Source organism: Erpetoichthys calabaricus, chromosome 10 (genome assembly GCF_900747795.2).
Source record: "Erpetoichthys calabaricus chromosome 10, fErpCal1.3, whole genome shotgun sequence".
In the NCBI taxonomy this organism is placed as follows: domain Eukaryota; kingdom Metazoa; phylum Chordata; class Cladistia; order Polypteriformes; family Polypteridae; genus Erpetoichthys; species Erpetoichthys calabaricus.
Genome location: NC_041403.2, coordinates 50,129,334 through 50,147,283, shown reverse-complemented (window position 1 = coordinate 50,147,283; position 17,950 = coordinate 50,129,334). Strand labels below are relative to the sequence as shown.

The following is a 17,950-nucleotide window of genomic DNA, read 5'->3' as shown; positions in this document are numbered from 1 at the left end:
GGCAAAATGATTGTGAACAAGTGGAAGGACAAGAAAGACTTTAGCCCCCTTACGCACTGTTCAAAAATGCGGCAGGGGAAATGTGGATGTCACTACTGTGGTAACCTACAGTAGCACAAAGGGCACATCGATTGTGTCGTTTAGGCCCTGATATTCTTCCCATCTCCTGCTCAAGCAACCTACTTGAGAAAGAAAGTCAGTGCACCTCGCCACCACCTGGTCTGGCATGAAACTACGATAGATAGATAGATAGATAGATAGATAGATAGATAGATAGATAGATAGATAGATAGATAGATAGATAGATAGATAGATAGATAGATAGATAGATAGATAGATAGATAGATAGATAGATAGATAGATAGATAGATAGATAGATAGATAGATAGATAGATAGATACTTTATTAATCCCAAGGGGAAATTCACCTACTACAGCAGCAGTATACTGATAAAAACAATATTAAATTAAAGAGTGATAAAAATGCAGGTAAAAAACAGTCAATAACTTTGTATAATGTTAACATTTACCCACCTGGGTAGAAGTGAAGAGTCGCATAGTGTGGGCTAGAAACGATCTCCTCAGTCTGTCAGTGGAGCAGGACAGTGACAGCAGTCTGTCGCTGAACCTGCTCCTCTGTCTGAAGATGGTACTATTTAGTGGATGCAGTGGATTCTCCATGATTGATAGGAGCCTGCTCAACGCCCATCGCTCTGCCACGGATGTCAAGCTGTCCAGCTCCATGCCTACAATAGAGCCTGCCTTCCTCACCAGTTTGTCCAGGCATGAGGCGTCCCTCTTCTGTATGCTGCCTCCCCAGCACACCACTGTGTAGAAGAGGGCGCTCGCCACAACTGTCTGATAGAACATCTGCAGCATCTTATTGCAGATGTTGAAGGACGCCAGCCTCCTAAGGAAGTATAGCCGGCTCTGTCCTCTCTTGCACAGAGCATCAGTATTGGCACTCCAGTCCAATTTATCATCCAGCTGCACTCCCAGGTATTTATAGGTCTGTACCCTCTGCACACAGTCACCTCTGATGATCACGGGGTCCAGGAAGTGTCTGGGTCTCCTAAAATCCACCACCAGTTCCTTGGTTTTGCTGGTGTTCAGTTGTAGGTGGTTTGAGTCGCACCATTTAACAAAGTCCTTGATTAGGTTCCTATACTACTCCTCCTGCCCACTCCTGATGCAGCCCATGATAGCAGTGTCGTCAGTGAACTTTTGCACGTGGCAGGACTCCGAGTTGTATATAGGCACATAATTATTCACACCCTTTAGCTGCCTCCCAATCGCACGTGTGTGACAGTAGAAAATCATGTTTTCAATTGTTTGACTTCACAGTGACCAGCAAACCCTTCTTTCATTAGCGTTCCCACCAGATGTGCAATGTGGTTCTCAAGTCATGCTTTGTGTGTAGTCTTTCTGTGTTATTGTGGTTTATCCTGTTTCACCTTATAGTTATTAGATTCTAAACCTGAGGTATTGCTGTTTCAGTTTAGACAGTTCATAGCCAACATATTTTCCTAGGCAGAGGGTGGTTCAATTTCAATATACAATATATGGCTGTATTTTGTCAGATGGTTACAATGCCAGAGGGTTTTACCACTCCCCAGGAATCGGGCTATACGCAGAGCAACCACACAATCAGATCTCTTGCAACAATATTTAATATAAATTAAAAACTGCTTGGGATTCAATGACAAACACTCTTCCATATTTAACCCACTGACCAAAAAACTTCAGACCAGCACTCAGTGATCACCAATATATAAAAAAAGATTAGCAACATCACAAATTAAAAACACAATTATTTCACAAAACAAACCAAAAAAAAAATGTCTAAAAAAAGCTTGAAACGGACAATTTACGGGCACAATGAAATTAACCCATTTCAGTAGATGACAACAGCAGTTCACATTTAAAGTCTTTACACTCCTGAAAGAGGACGGTAGGAGCAGGAATGAGGCCTCAGCAAGCCATCACAAATATAAGATAAATGTTCTGTCCTAGCATGACTGCTCAACTGCATATTACTAATTTGTTTAAATGTCTCTGAATTCCCCACAACGTGCATTTTCTGTAAGTCACAGATTGCCTGTTTTGGTTGATTACAGCAATTCCAGCTCACTTCAGCCACACTTTAGGCAAGTTTCTGTTCCTTTAGTTTAATACAGCATTACTTCAACCATTTTCCATGCAAAATGCATGTTTGACAAACCCCTTTCAGAATATGTACCTTTTGCTGAATGTATTTTGTTCTGCATGTGAAATATAACCCAATATGTCCCAGATTGTACACCATATTTCCAGATATGTAACTCTGCTCATTGTCAGATATGTTGGAATGAGCTCCTAAACTCCTGTAAAATATTCCAGGAACATCTATAAATAACAGTTATGAAATGTACAGAAATAAAACATTTTGTTAATTACTTTTGTGAGGTTGGAAAATCTTTTTCCCATTTGTTGCTTGTTTCATTAAATTCAATATATTTTCTGTTCACTCAAAATGCATGTTCTCCACAGAAAGCAATCTAAACAAAAATAATCAAATATTAAATTGTTATAATGATTAATAAGAGGTCTCTCATTAATAGCAAAATCTATAGTAACACCTAAAATGAATTAAAAAAAACAATAGCAATTGAATAAATAATCCAAATAAACAAGGAAAGGCCAAGCACAGTTCTTCAGTTCCCAGTTGCTGGTGTGAATATAATCAACTGCAGTGGCAGTTTCTGTTTTGGAATGAAAATGTCCGAGTTCAAGAATATCTATGAAATGGCATTTAATGTCTCGTCTATCATCAATCCTTCTTTCATACCAAATTACATTTTTTTTCATTTTATACATCAAAACAAACACAGAAAAAAACTCTATAAATAGATCAAAGCAAAGTGTGCTTTTATCTCCAAGGTAATCAATCGATGATGCCATCCGGAAGGTAAACTGACTCCCTCCTAAATTTCATATCCCTGGAACACATCTGCAGAAAAAACACAAGCAATGCATCATGTAAATAGGCAAGAGGTGACAAGTCCAGATATTCTTCTGGGTGAAAGACATTTGCCTTGATTGTTGACCACCCAAGCAATAAATCACTGACAACGAATGGATTCTTCTTTACAAAAATAGAACCGTTACGTTTGGTTGCATTTGAAAACTGCACATCTACATTTTCTATTGGACACAACAAGACTGACATACAGAAAGTGTAAGTATGAGTCCAACAAAACTTGTCTTCTGTTAGGGATGCAGGCACACGTCCATCTTTGATTTCTCAAAGAAAAAATTCAAAACAGTGCATGCCTTACAGCATTTGAACAGCATTCATCTCTAGTTTTATATGCACTTATACAGGAAGTACATTTTTTGTAAAATATTTTTTAAGTATTCACACTTCTGTATTGTCCCATTTCAGGGAAAAATTTCCATGGATTATAAGTTAAAATTTTGACCATCTCTGTGCTGTCACTTACCAAAAAGCACACAATGTTGCCTTTACCTACCCTGCTTTTTCATTACATTGAATTATCATTCAGAATTTAAGTATTTATGTGAATGACAAACTAAGTTTTCTTTCCTGGCTGCTATTGACAAGTACATTAAGTTATTGAGAATGTTATTTAAATATTCACAGTTGCCACACATGGCTAGGTAACTAGCATAGTGGCCGCATCTGCATTAGAGGCCATAGAGATGTGCTTCATTCAGTGCCTTGAAGCAAAAAGTGGAACTCAAGTCATGGGCTTTTCTGTAAAATAGTAAATATTTTTCATAACCCTAAAATTTATATTATTGCATCTGTGTATAATTTAGCTAAAGTAAAATGACTGCAAGACCAAAGCAAAATCCAGTGGGAGAGAACTGTGTCCTTGAAAAATAAGTTTATGTTAACAATTCATCCTTTGTGAAGCTGCAATGGTGCATCAGCATTTTACCAAGTCCCCAGAAGTGAAACATTCAGTATCAAGCTAAATGATTCAGTCCAAAATCTGTCTTTTGTCTGTAGTCCATCTAGGCTTGTTTTATTATTTTTCATAATTCCATGAAAAGGACTCATGTATGCAGATAAAGAAGCACACAATTTCCACAGAATGCATACGAGATCCTATAAAAAGGATTACAGACAATGATAAAGTAAAAAATATCAAAATAAAATACATTTTACAAGTCAGTTTATAGTGGGTTCAGAAAGTTTTCAGACCCATTCACTTTCTGCGCATGTTGTTGTTGTGTAGATTTAATTTTAAATGCATACATTTTGCCATTTTTGCCCATCAATCTGCATTCAACAAAGTGAAAACTTGTTTCCAGATAGATCTGCAAACTTATTAAAAATGAATTACTGAAATCTTTCATTTATTTAAGTATTCGGACCCTTTGCTGTGGACTCTAAATTGTGGTCAAGTGCATTCTGTTTGCTTCAGTTTTCCTTGAAATGTGTCTAGATCTTGATTGGACGTCGCTTAGAATTTCACACACCTGTGTATGAAAGGTCCCACAATTCATACAGCTAGTTAGGACCAAAACTAAGCTTTGAAGTCCTAAGAACTCTTTGTAGACCTCTGTGATAAAACTATGGTAAGGCATACTATAGATCAGGGCAGGAGTATAAAATCCTTTCTAAAGCTTTGAGTGATCCTAGGAGAACAGTGACCTTAATTAATTGTGAAACAGAAGAAGTATGGAACCATCAGGACTCTTCCTAGGGTTGGCTGTCTGGCCAAACTGAGCAACTGGGCAAGACGGGCCCTGGTCAGGGAGTTGACCAAGAACCCAGTGATCACTCTAACAGAGCTTCAGAAAAGCTTCTGCTGAGATGGAAGAACCTGTTGGAAGAACATACAGTACATTCCAAAAAGCACTCTTTAGCAAAATGCATACGACTGCCTGCTTGGAGTTTGCCCAATGTCATTTAAAAGACTCTGAGAGCATGAGGAAAAAGATTCTCTGATCTGATGAACCAAAAATTGAACTCTTTGGATAGAACTCCGATCACTATGTCTGGTAAAGGCCAGGCACAGCTTATTACCTGTCTAGTGACCACAGACTGGGGCAATGGGTCACCTTTCGGCATTGCAATGACCCAAAGCATATAGCCAAGACAGTGTTTGAGTGGCATCGGGACAAGTCCCTGACGGTCCTTGAGTGGCCCAGCAAAAGCCCAGACTTAAACCTCACGGAACATCTGTGGAGAGCCCTAATGATGGCAGTTTACTGACACTTCTGATCGAATCTGACAGAGTTTGAGAGAATTAAAGAAGGTTAAATGGGATAAACTGCCCAAATCCAGGTGTGCAAAGCTTTTAGAGATTTACCAAAGAAGACTTGAAGTTCAAGTACAAAGTACTGAATTAAGGGTCTGAAAATCTATTTGAAGGAGAGATTTCAGTTTTTAATTGTTTATACATTTCTGAAAACATTTTCACTTTGCAGTTATGGGTTATTAAGTGTAGATTGACTGGAAAAAATGGCAGATTTATCCATTTAAAAATATGATCTACAACACAATGAACATGCGGAAAATGAAGAGGTCGAAATAGTTTCTGGATCCACTGTATCTATGAAATTGAGTATATGCTTTCAGTGTCTTAGAAACAACAGTTTTGGTGATATTTATTTGAGTCAGATTTAGTTACCACTTTGAAAATTACTGAGGTGACTTTTAATTTAAACATTCAAATTGCACAAACTGTTTTCTGTTGACTTCCATAAAGCTAAAAGGCTTGTTTTTAAAATTCTGTATAATTTGTTGACTGCAGAACAATGCAGGTACTAGTCATATTAAAATCAAGATTGCACAAGGGAAATGCATCTAAAAGCAATGCTAATGTAAAAAGAAGCAGACAGTCAACCCTAATGAGCAGTAGATAGGTCTGGATTACTTTATGTCTATTGTTGTAATTTCATAAATTCTGTTAAAACATATGTAAACTTTAACAGTTCACTATAAAAGCGTGTAAACTCTAATGAGCATCATTACTTTTGTGTGTCTGTTGAAAGCAAGCTACCAATACGCTGCAAAAAATCAAAGTAAAATGAACGTGAGCAGTTACAGATACAAAATTCCATCCATCCATTATCCAACCCGCTGAATCCGAACACAGGGTCACGGGGGTCTGCCGGAGCCAATCCCAGCCAACACAGGGCACAAGGCAGGGAACCAATCCTGGGCAGGGTGCCAACCCACCGCAGGACACACACAAACACACCCACACACCAAGCACACACTAGGGCCAATTTAGAATCACCAATCCACCTAACCTGCATGTCTTTGGACTGTGGGAGGAAACCGGAGCGCCCGGAGGAAACCCACGCAGACACGGGGAGAACATGCAAACTCCACGCAGGGAGGACCCGGGAGGCGAACCCAGGTCCCCAGGTCTCCCTACTGCGAGGCAGCAGCGCTACCCACTGCGCCACCGTGCCGCCCAGATACAAAATTCTTTAAGTAAATTATTTATTTGGTAGTGAAAGGTATTGGTAGCATAATGTACTGTATATTAAAAAAATGTTTGAATAAAATAATTTAAATACAGGGACAGCACTGTGGCAGTGTGGTTAGTCCAGTTGAGGTTTGAATTGCTTACTTTCGGAAACTGCTGTTTTCCTCACACACCCTAAGGAGGTTCATTAGTGACACTCAGGTGGTCTGGGATGACTGATTGTTACTGATTGTCTGTAGACTGGCACATTATCTTGTTTTGCCCCCCATCTTGCACCCAGAGCTGCCATGATAGGCTCCAGCTTCCCACTACTTTGAGTTGGATAAATGGGTCACTATTAAGATGGATTGTTTTAATTTATTATTTTTGCCACAGCATTTTTTAAATTTCTATAATAGTTGTGTAATTGTTTAAAAATATTTAAATTTAATGTACTATATTTGCTTTTTATAACATAGGAGTTTTGAAAGCAAAAAATTCAAAACAATAGTAAACATATCCATGAATAAAAAAATGAATTTTAATTTGTCCCATAAGTATTCAGAGTAATATTGTACTGTATATCAGAGTGAAGCTTTAAGAGCCTAATAAACCAAAAATAAAAGGTATGTACAGCACTTCAATGTATCACGTCTGTTCCAAATGTCTTTTTTTCAGAATTTTAGAGGATTTAGAAAATATTTTTCAGAAACTGGAAAAGTTCTTTTCTTAATTGAGTACTTACTGAATAAATGAAAAATAATAGAGAGCTTGCTTAAAGAGTTAGCGTATAAGATACAAAGAGGAGTGCAATGGCTCCACTAATGGGCTTTTATCTAATGCAGGCAGGTAGTGGAAAAGAGAAAAGAGTTTTATTTACCTGTAGGTTTCTTGTTTTTGCATTTTAAGTAATTTGCTTCTTTTATTTGGGTTGCTTGCTGTTGCTGCTGCTTACAGGAATGCATGGTCAGGTTATGTGGTAAATGATCTGTTTCTAACAGACTAAAAGTGAATTGCAGATTAACAAGATTTTCTTTACTGTGGCAGAGATGGACAAACATTTACTTAGAGATTTTTTTAGCAGAATCATCAAGAGAATGCAAAGGTCTCTTACACAGTGTAATGAATCTTAGTCAGGGCTCCTTTAGTTCACTTTATAGTATATTTATTATTATTATTATAACATTTTTCAATTGTTTTGCAATTTAATTCTGGTTTTGGTGTTATGATCATTTGTTTTACTTATTTTCAGACTGCCATTTTTTTTTACCAGATACCACAATTCTAGGTATTTTTTCCAAGCCATACTGTTGATGTCAACAGTGCACTGTTGCTACCAAAGTTACAAGAGGAAGTTGCTTTGTGTGACAACATGACTTAGTCAATATAAAACTTGGCAGTGCAGGTCCTGGGATCAAAGTGTTTGGGTTTGCTCAGCACAACAAAATTACTCAAAATGAATATTAAAGGGGACAAAATTATCAAACACCAGCTAGTAATGAAATGGTTAAATGTAGAATCTTTCTAAAAAAAATAATTTTTCCAGATATGGTCTGAAACAAAAATTAAATTATTATTATTAGTCAAAAAAGAGATAAATAATGTACATTATTTAATAATACACAAATCTCAGAAAAATCACAAAAGAAGCTCACCAACACCACAAAAGCATTCAATGAACCACAAGGGACTGTGGGATTTCCTCAGCCTCTTGAGGAAACCCCTGACAAGACACACAGAACATAACCGAACAAGACTAGACACACAGAAATTAAATAAAACTGAAAACTAAAAAGAAACACCAGTAACATTATTAACATAAATAAAAGAAGCATAAATGGACAAAAAGGACATAAAAAAGGAATTTGAAGACCAGCCAGGTGAAGAACCCTGGCTGAACTATAACACCAAGTTTGTGAACAGATTTTCAAAAATCTTTGCATGTAGTGATAGAAACAATTTTCTGTTATCAGGTAGGATTGTGGATAGAATTTTTGAAAGGTGAGTTACATATTGGGCTCCAGTGAAATGATGTGACCAACTGGTTTTGACACCTTTATGTTTTCAGTGTATGAATTCCCTCATCCATCTCCTGGTCCTTCGGGCAATATGCCTTTTGATTTGCTATTTTTAATCATGGTTGAACAGAAGATTAAACCAACTGAAAGGAATGAGCCTGGGATGATTGTTTCAGAGTATCAGAAGTTGAAACAAAGTCTTGCCTCATATTATGTGCAAATTTATGGGAACATTGTTGAGCGAGTTCTAAAAAATAAAACTCATCTAAGGTCTTCAATGTATATAAAAATGGGAAAGAGAATTGTTATTTAAAAAGGTAAAAATGAAAGATTAGGTGCAATTCTGACCATTTGTGCCTTTTTTGTACTGATTTGGGGCATTTTTTAAAAGTGTGTCCAAAATTGGTGCATAAAGGATGTAATATAACCCAGTCAGGTGTGTTTACTTCCAAAAGGTTCTTTCCTAGTTTCTGTTACTATAAGTAAGTTTCATAAAATAACACCGTAGAGTTTGCTGATCTAAATGATTAGATGATTCCTATGAAATATATAACACAAACTATGACTTAGGCCAGTTGACAGAGGACCTATTGGGAAGGGCATTACTGAATTAATCAGTCCACTGCCAAATCTATTCACTCAGTGCCTGCATGAGGGAAGGTTTATTTGGCTTTTAAAGGTCAGTTTCAAGTATAATGTTCACATTTGCAAGGTTAGTAATTCACATTTTAAATTAAGTTAGAGGGGAATTGGAGCCATTGGGAACCTCTTACCTTGCAAATTGCTTGCAAAAAAGTACAACCCCAAGTAGTTTGCCCTCTCAATATGCGGTCTTTAGATGTAAATGAAGCCATTAGAACTTCCACCACATAGAGTGTTTCATTGCGCTATTAAATCCCTGTCTGGAGTCCCCTTACCTAATGCCCTTGTATAGACTATCATCAGCTAAACAAACTCATTGTCAAATAAGTATCCTTTTCACTTCAAGTCAAGTCAAGTCAAGTGGTTTTATTGTCATACCATCCATACACAGTATTACAGCATACAGTGGTACGAAATAACTTTCTCCAGGACAGAAACACAGGACAAGTACAAGACAAGTGAAGAACTATACTATGCTATAAACCAATAAATAAACCGATAAATAACTAAGAAATAGGTAAATAAATAGATAGTAGTAATTTGAAATAGATAGTAATCAACAAATAAATAATAACTACAACTAATAATAAAACAACAACAGTAGTAACAGGTGTAAAAAATGTACTGCATATAAATAATGTAGTAGAAGCAGATGTGAGGGCAGAGGGGCAGCACAGAGTTCAGTCCAGACAGCCAAGGTGTAGAAGCTGTTGCAGAACCTGGTAGAACTGGTTCAGATACTACAGTACCTTCTACCAGATCGAAGTGGGACAACGAGACCATGGGAGGTGTGAGAGTGGTCATTCTCAATGCTATAGGCTTTGCAGATTCAACTCTTCATAAAGATATATTTAATGGAGAGCAGAAAGGTCCCAATGATCTTTTCTGCTGTGTGCACTATCAATGTTAGGAACTTATAAACTGCAGTTCCCAAAGTAGGCAGTGATTCATCTGGTTAGAATGCTCTCTCTGGTGCCCCTCTAGACTCTTGTGAGAATGGTGTGAGGTAGACTTGCCCTCTTCAGCTGCCACAGTAGTGGAAATGCCGCTGCTGGTCCTTCTTGGCTGTGGAGGTGTTGTTAGTTTCCATTAATATTATGCTGGCTAATCCTATTAATTGGTTCAATAATTTTTCCTAGCTGGATTTTAGGAACACGTTTAACTTCAATATGATAATGGAGGAGGATGAGTGGAAGATGCACTGTTCCATTTTAAATCAGTAGATTACTACAGATTTCTTAACATATCTACCACCATACCATAGATTCATCACTGTTTTAGTAGTGATAAGTAGATTTTCAAAAGCATCAGTTTGTCCCCTTGAAAAAAAAAAGAAATGGTGGAAATATTTATTAGGGTGATTTTTTTAGGCTTTGTGGATTTCCAGAATAAATAATATCAGTTCATGGTCCTCAGTTTGTTTTTCATTGTTGGTGTTACTTCTGTTCTGATTTAAAAACAAAACCAAATGGTTCCCAATGACATCCAACACGTTCCTAACGGCGGTCATATTCACATGGTATTAGGTCACAGGGCTTTGGCAGCCACTTTGGGGACACTGCATAAACACACCTAGAACCATAGTCAGATCATCACCTCTTCTGATTTATTTTGGAAAAGCTAGATCTTTTGGACTTACAGTTGTTATCTTTTTTTAAAAATTGTTTTCATCTGTTTCATTGATTTTTACACGTTGCTCTTCTTTGTATTTTTGAACACATTTTATTGTCTTGTTCTCATCTTTGCTTTTTTTTAATATATTTTTTATATGTCTGTTGTTTTTTTAACTGTAATGTCAGAGTAATTAAATAATAGACTCAAAGTGAAGTAAGCTGTATATAGTTCTGCCATTTTATCTTTTAGCATTTTACAAAAGGGATAGGGTCTGTTCATTTTATTTCTCATCTTCTTGTTGTTGCTAAACTTACAGTGATTCTTCAGCAAGTTTCATGTTAATATATGCGTTTCTTATGTACCACCTGGCAATGACATTAGCCATGTTACTGGGTTTTATATAATATTTCAAATTAATAATAATTCTCCTGGTATACCTACAAAGGGTTAAAACAGGTAAGAGAAGACTGATAAAAATATTTCCCTCTCTTCTGTCCCAGTGTTAGAGATAGAATGATAATATCTTCAAAATAAAATCCTGAATATATTTATATAGGGAAAAAAATCAATAAATATGCAGGCAGTGAAGAAGGAGCACCCTAAAAGTCAACTGAAACCAACAGCTATTAGAAATGAGCCTTCTCATTTTACTGGTAATAGTAACATAGTACTTCTGAACATACATTATTTGACAGGCTCTTGGCAATAATCTCACAAAAAATTATGTTTATGATAATGCAAAAACAGTTTTGACAGCTGAATGCTGAGATGTCGCAAGAGATCCCTATGAGGCTGATTTCCATTAGTGTCAAAGTGTTTAAAAGAAGGTAGAAATTTTGTTGCACTATGATGTTCTATATTTCTGAGCCAGATAAATTAGTTTTCACCAGATAACCCAATTACTAAACCACTGATAAGCCTTTGTCAGACATTTTCATTTTTTGCACAATACCTGTGGGCATAAGACTCCCTAAATAAACTGCAGCAAAAAGGAACGACTCTAGGTTTACAGCTACCTCCTGTAATTTATCAAAAAGATGTCCTCCCGTCTTTTTTTTTCCCCTTGTGCTATTTATTCCATCAGACCCGCTTTGGTATTTTTGCTTTGCATTTTTGAGTTTTCTGTTGCTCAGCAGAGGGAAAGTAATGGAGCTACCGCTCCTGAAGTAAACATAACAAAGATTTTGTCATTTAGTTTACAGAAAACTGACTTTAAAATAATATTATTTATAAATTATTTCAAATTTTATTTAAAAATGTACAGTGATGGATGGATTCATCTGTCACCAAGTAGGAGGGGAAAGGAGATTAATGGCATTTGGGAGAGGCAGACGCCTTTCAGAGAGTGGGTTTAGTGTACACACCACAGCCTTGCCAGGAGTCTGTATTCTGGCACTTCTGTGGCATCAGTAAACACTGGAAAGCTGCTGTGCTACTTGGGTTCCTACTGTAGCTTGCTGCTGTCATGAGCTTCAGTTAACAAAAGTTACAGAGATAATCATTCACTCCATTTGTAGATTTTATTCAGAGTATAAGCAGAAAAGCCTACAAGGGACCATGTGCATATACTGTATCATAAAGTCAACCACCAGCCATAGCACTCATACCCAGTCATTTATATCTGTTAAGCAGCAAAGCTAACCACTGTGCCACCATGGGGCAATGAGGCGATGACAAAAGTTAATCCATCCATCCATCCATTATCCACCCCGCTAGATCCTAACACGGGGTCAAGGGGGTCTGCTGGAGCCAATCCCAGCCAACAAAGGGCGCAAGGCAGGAACAAATTCCGGTGTCGGGCGCCAGCCCACTGTAGGGCACACACACCCACAAAACTTAAATATTTCCTTAATTGCTTTACATTTGCTAAGGTTCAGCCAGTTAAGTTAGCCTTGTATCATGCTGTTGTAATAATTCAGTTCAGTACAGGTACGGCACCAACACAGGGTCCAGATAGGCCTGTGCCCACCCAACCTTCTCATTGTCTCACACTGTCTTGTAGCACAGGTTTTTTTGACAAATGAAAATTGGCCTATACTGCATACATAGATTTGAATATACACCTCCCTTGATTACAATATCTGTGCATATTAAATCTATGTGGCATAACTGCCAGTGTTACTTTACCACTGTTACAATTAATTTAACTCTGAAAGAGTATCTGGAAAGCATATATATGGATGGGGATTTTACTGTGTATGCCTACATATTAAAAACATGATAAAAAAATAATTTTATGAATCACAGACATTTAAAACATCTGAAGTTAACAGGAGGCTATCCACTAGTAGCTTACTGAATTTACTACAGGGAGATTGAATATTCTGTTGTACCTCCCGTTAGGATGAAGCAATCTGAACCAAACAAATACGCTATATACCTTGATATATGTGTAATCGATTGCGTTGCATGTAATGCTGGAAGTGGTTTCCGTTTTCTGCCAGACACCTTTTGATGCAGTGCTCCATTTTTCCTGAATGTATCGGCAAGCGTCTTGGTGGAAATAGCAGCGATTTCACGTTGGATGTTTTCCTTCGAATCTTCTACAGTGCGAGGCTTGTTCCGACAGACTTTTCCTTTGAGCATGCCCCAAAGGAAGAAGTCTGGTGGTGTCAGATTCGGTGACTGTGGTGGCCAAAGCCCCTTTGAAATTACCCTGTTCCCGAAGTAGGACTCAATTTCTGTCATACTCCTTGCTGATGTTTAACTCATTGCTCCATTTTGCTGGAAGTAACCTTCCGTTAACTCGTGATCATTCAGTTTATTCTGACATCGCTTAAATGAATAGGTGCCCCCATAGGTTTGCACCATGAAGACACACTGCTCAATACTGTACACCACCATCCTGATGAGAAGTCGAGTGACTGAGTGAAGGGGTAGAGGCGGTGTGCACCCAGAAGTTGCAAACGGGGGTTTTTTTGGCAAAAATGTGCAGACATTTTTGTGATAACCTATTTGAGGACAGATTCGTTTGTGCATTCAGACACTGGAAACATACGCATCAGGCAATTTCAAAACATGAGTCGCTTAAAACTCACGGGACAGAGCTTTGTAGATACTATTTATATATATATATATATATATATATATATATATATATATATATATATATATATATATATATATATATATATATATATATAATATATATATATATAATATTGTAAAATGAACAGCCTCCACACACACAAAAAGGTTTGGGGCAGTCACCCATATATTGTCCCTGGCTGCAAAAGGGTTCAGAATGAGCATTCATGTGCACTGAATCGAGTTCTGAACTTAAATTAATTACTCTTCAAAACATGGTGGCTTTAAAGGCCATGACCAGAAGTGACATTGCGGAACTGGAAGTGACATTTCTCTGGGCACCGCAACCGGAAGTGGTGTTCTTCTGGGCACCAGAACTGGAAGAGACATTCTTCAGGGCGCCGGAACCGAAAGTGATATCATTACGGGTGAATCAGGCAGGTTTTCCCGTTTTTTGTCTGTAGAGACAAAAGAAGAGGGTTTAGTGCACCCCACCATCCCCTGGCCTGGAGTGGAATTACCTTCATTTGGTCCATACAGCTGCCTCCTACTCACACGTGTGTGACATGGCTTCCCCTCAGCCCAGACCCATCGGGTCGAGCGTACCTGTCCGAGAGGTCATGGCACCGGGAAAGGGCATCGGCATTAACCTGCAGTACACCTCGGCGATAAACAACTGAAAACTTGTACGGCTGAAGGTCTAAAAACCACCTTGTGACTCGTGGGTTTGAATCCCTGTGTAAGGCCATCCACTGTAAAGGTGTAAAATCCTTTACCAGGGTAAACTCACGACCCAAGAGGCAGTACCTCAGCTGAGTAATCTCCCATTTAATCGCCAAAGCCTCCCGCTCCACTGCCGCATACCTGGTTTCACGATACAACAGTTTCTGACTCAGGTACATCACGGATATTCCACTCCATTGACAGTTTGGCTTAGCACAGCTCCAAGACCTGTGTCCACCATCTGCAGGGTGAAAGGTAGAGAAAAATCAGGTGCTTTCAAAACTGGAGCTGATGTAAGGGCCTGTTTCAGGTCACTAAATGCAGCTTCTGTTCTGTCATTCCATACTGCATGATTCGGTTTCCCCTTCCTTGTAAGATTGGTCAAGGGCTCAGCTCTCCCATTACGAACCAGCAATTACAGCCCACTAAGCCGAGAAAGGCCTGTACTTGCCACTTGGTCATCAGACAGGGCCAGTTTAATATGGCATTTATTTTGGAACATTGTGGTCTGACTATACCCCGGCCCATTAGGTAACCTAAATATCTGGCTTCGATTAACCCAAAGTAACATTTCTTTGGATTAATATGAAGGCCAGCTTTCACTAGTGACTGCAATACAGCTTTTACCTGCTGTAAGTGTTGCTTCCAGGTGCTGAAATAGATGACAACATCATCCAAGTAGGCAGCACTATACGAATTATGAGAACGGAGGTGCCCCATGTAATCCAAATGGAAGAACACAATACTGCCAATGTCCACTAGGGGTGCTAAACGCGGTCTTCTCCTTTGCAGAGTCTGTTAAGGTAACCTGCCAGTACCCCTTTGTCATGTCAAGGGTAGTCAAAAATTTGGCTTGTCCAAGCCATTCGAGGGGGTTGTCCACTTGCAGCATTGGATATGTATCGAATTGGGAGACTTGGTTAAGCCAGCGGAAGTCATTACAAAACATCCAACTCCTGCCAGGCTTTCCAACCAATAAGATAGGAGTGGACCAGGGACTATAGCTTTCTTCTATCACATCTAGACCCAGCATCTGAGTTCTGGGTTCCGTTACTATGTCATGCGCAACCAGGAAGGTTCATCCGGGCTTCTCACTCACTACCTATGGGACAGACAGGATAACTGCTTTGAGCTCCTGTCATTGTTAGCAAGTCAGATTATCACCGAAGTTAAGGTTTCATTTCAGAGCGAAGAGTGAGCGGGGCTGTCTGGAGGAGGGATCGGGGTCCCTTTCCTTCCGCAGTTTCAGCAAATTGACATGGTAAATCTGCTCGCTGGGTCGACGATTTGGTTGTTTAATCAAATAATCGACCAGCTCCTTCCTGTCCTTAACTTTATAAGGGCCTTGCCAATGTGCCAGTAATTTGGAATGCGAGGTAGGAACTAATACGATGATGCGATCCCTAGGGCGGAATTCCCAGAGAGACGTACCACGGTTATAGCAACTGACCTGGGGCCTCATGTATAAATGGTGTGTATGCACAAAAATGTTGCGTACTCCCGTTTCCACACTCAAATCGCGATGTTTAAAACCTAAACTTCGCATAAAGCCACTCACATTTTCATGGTAGCTCAAACCCTGGCGTACACAAATCTCCGCTCAGTTTTGCAAACTGGCAGCACCCAGCATCAAAGCAGTGCTTTTGTTCAAGTGTGGTTTCCCTTTCTTTTTCAGATCCACATCCCTGACGCAGCTTTATCATATACATTGAAATTAACCGCATACTGTTTATCAGTTTAAGGCATCTGATTGTAATTAACCTGTAACAATATAATGGTCCATGGAATAGCCAAACTATTCGAAATACCGTAGCTGCTTTAGCATTGTTACTCTCACTACACCTTCTTGTTCTTCTTTCAGCTGCTCCTGTTAGGGGTTGCCACAGCGGATCATTTTTTTCCATATTACTCTCACTGCACCACTTGGAGTATTTATATCACTGTATCTGAGTGTGGAATCACAGCTCTACAGCAGCTGATTGGAAAGAGAATTATCGGCATACAGCATCTAGCACACGCTGCCTCAGCTATGCTGTTTATTGAACTGCTCTCATGCAACAAACGTTTCAAAGCCTTTCCTGTATAGACATCACAGTTCAGAAACAGTTTCATCCCAAGAACTATAAACGCAATCAATCAGTCCATCAAGTGCTCCTTGTAGAACTGTTTGTACTTATAAGTACAATTACCTCACTGTAAACTTGCGATATAGTTATAAAATTGCACAACCTGAGCCACTTTATAAAGTGCGTATTTACATATGATGACAATATCATTTTTAAGATGAAATGCAGCAAAATATGTTTACTATATTATACAGATAAAACTTTAACTTCATTAAATAATCTATACAGTTAATAATTAAACATGTAAGGACACAGTGTCGCAGCGCTAGCAAGGAGCTGCCACTCCTGTCACGAATTGTTCCTGCCTCATGCTGTATTCTTGTTGGGACTGGTGTACACTGGAAGGATAGATGGATAGAATAATTAAATATGTACTACGAAGATATTTCAATGTTCCTTAAAAGTTTTGAAGAATTGGCGTTCTCAGCTTACAGATGGCTTAATGTCTATTACAGAGCTGATTGTGTGGTGTTTGGGTATTTGGAGAAAGAAAAGGAAGGACAGGAATTGGGGGTTAGTACATTTGAAAGAGACAATACTGTTGCAATAAGTTATTTCATCGAAGGTCGCGCATGCGCAGCAAGCATCTTGCATGAGTCATGAACAATCACTGCGCTACCGTGTTCCCATGTTTAATACATGTTTTAATTCCTATCATCATGAAAATGATATCAAGTATTCATCTCAGTATTTAAATAATTCAGAGAGCTGTAATATCACGAATGTAATGGATTCTGTGTCCCGTCGGAGGAAGAGAAAGCCCATTTAAGAAGCACGTAGTGATTCACACACATAGAGAACATAGAAGAACACATACAAAAAAAAGCATTTAACTTGCTACTTTAGTTACGATGGGATTTGAGAAACTAGTAAATTAAATGATTTTAAGGTGAAATTTATGATGCTCTACATTAATGACAAAATAAACTACGTGATTAAAGTGGAAATAAAGTTGACATTTCAAGCTTTTTTCCCACTGTCTGCCTATTTCTTTTTCTTTTCTCTTTACCCTAATAAGCTTTCATATGACACTCAGACGGTGGACTATGACTCGCCTTTTCATGGCGATTTTGATATCTGAAAACTTCTTTTTTATTTTGGGAACTGTGCGACTTTGTGAACTTGAGCTTTCGAGTTTCTCCGACACTCTATGTCACTCGATTAACTTCCTTTTGTTGTTTATACCACTGTTTAAACCAACAAATAGTACGTTTTTCCTTGCCTCCACTTGGTATTTGCTGAAATTCTTCTGTTTTCCCCCCATGCTTTTGCCATTGCATTTTCACAGAATGCTGAGCTTAAGGGCTATTTATATTGATTTGCATATTCAAAGAGGCATAATTCTGGGAGGGGTTTGGGGAGTGGTGACA

At 38.5% G+C, this 17,950-nt stretch overlaps 1 protein-coding gene and 1 long non-coding RNA gene across 2 annotated transcripts in view; one reads left to right on the top strand and one right to left on the bottom strand.

Moving 5' to 3' along the window:
- ak5 (adenylate kinase 5) overlaps positions 1-17,950 on the top strand; it is a 480,651-nt gene that overhangs the window by 339,083 nt on the left and 123,618 nt on the right.
- On the bottom strand, positions 2,776-7,449 carry LOC114659004 (uncharacterized). Its single transcript, XR_003717492.2, has 2 exons — positions 7,311-7,449; positions 2,776-2,988 (listed from the first exon to the last, which is right to left on the bottom strand). It is a non-coding gene; the product is annotated as an uncharacterized LOC114659004 (long non-coding RNA).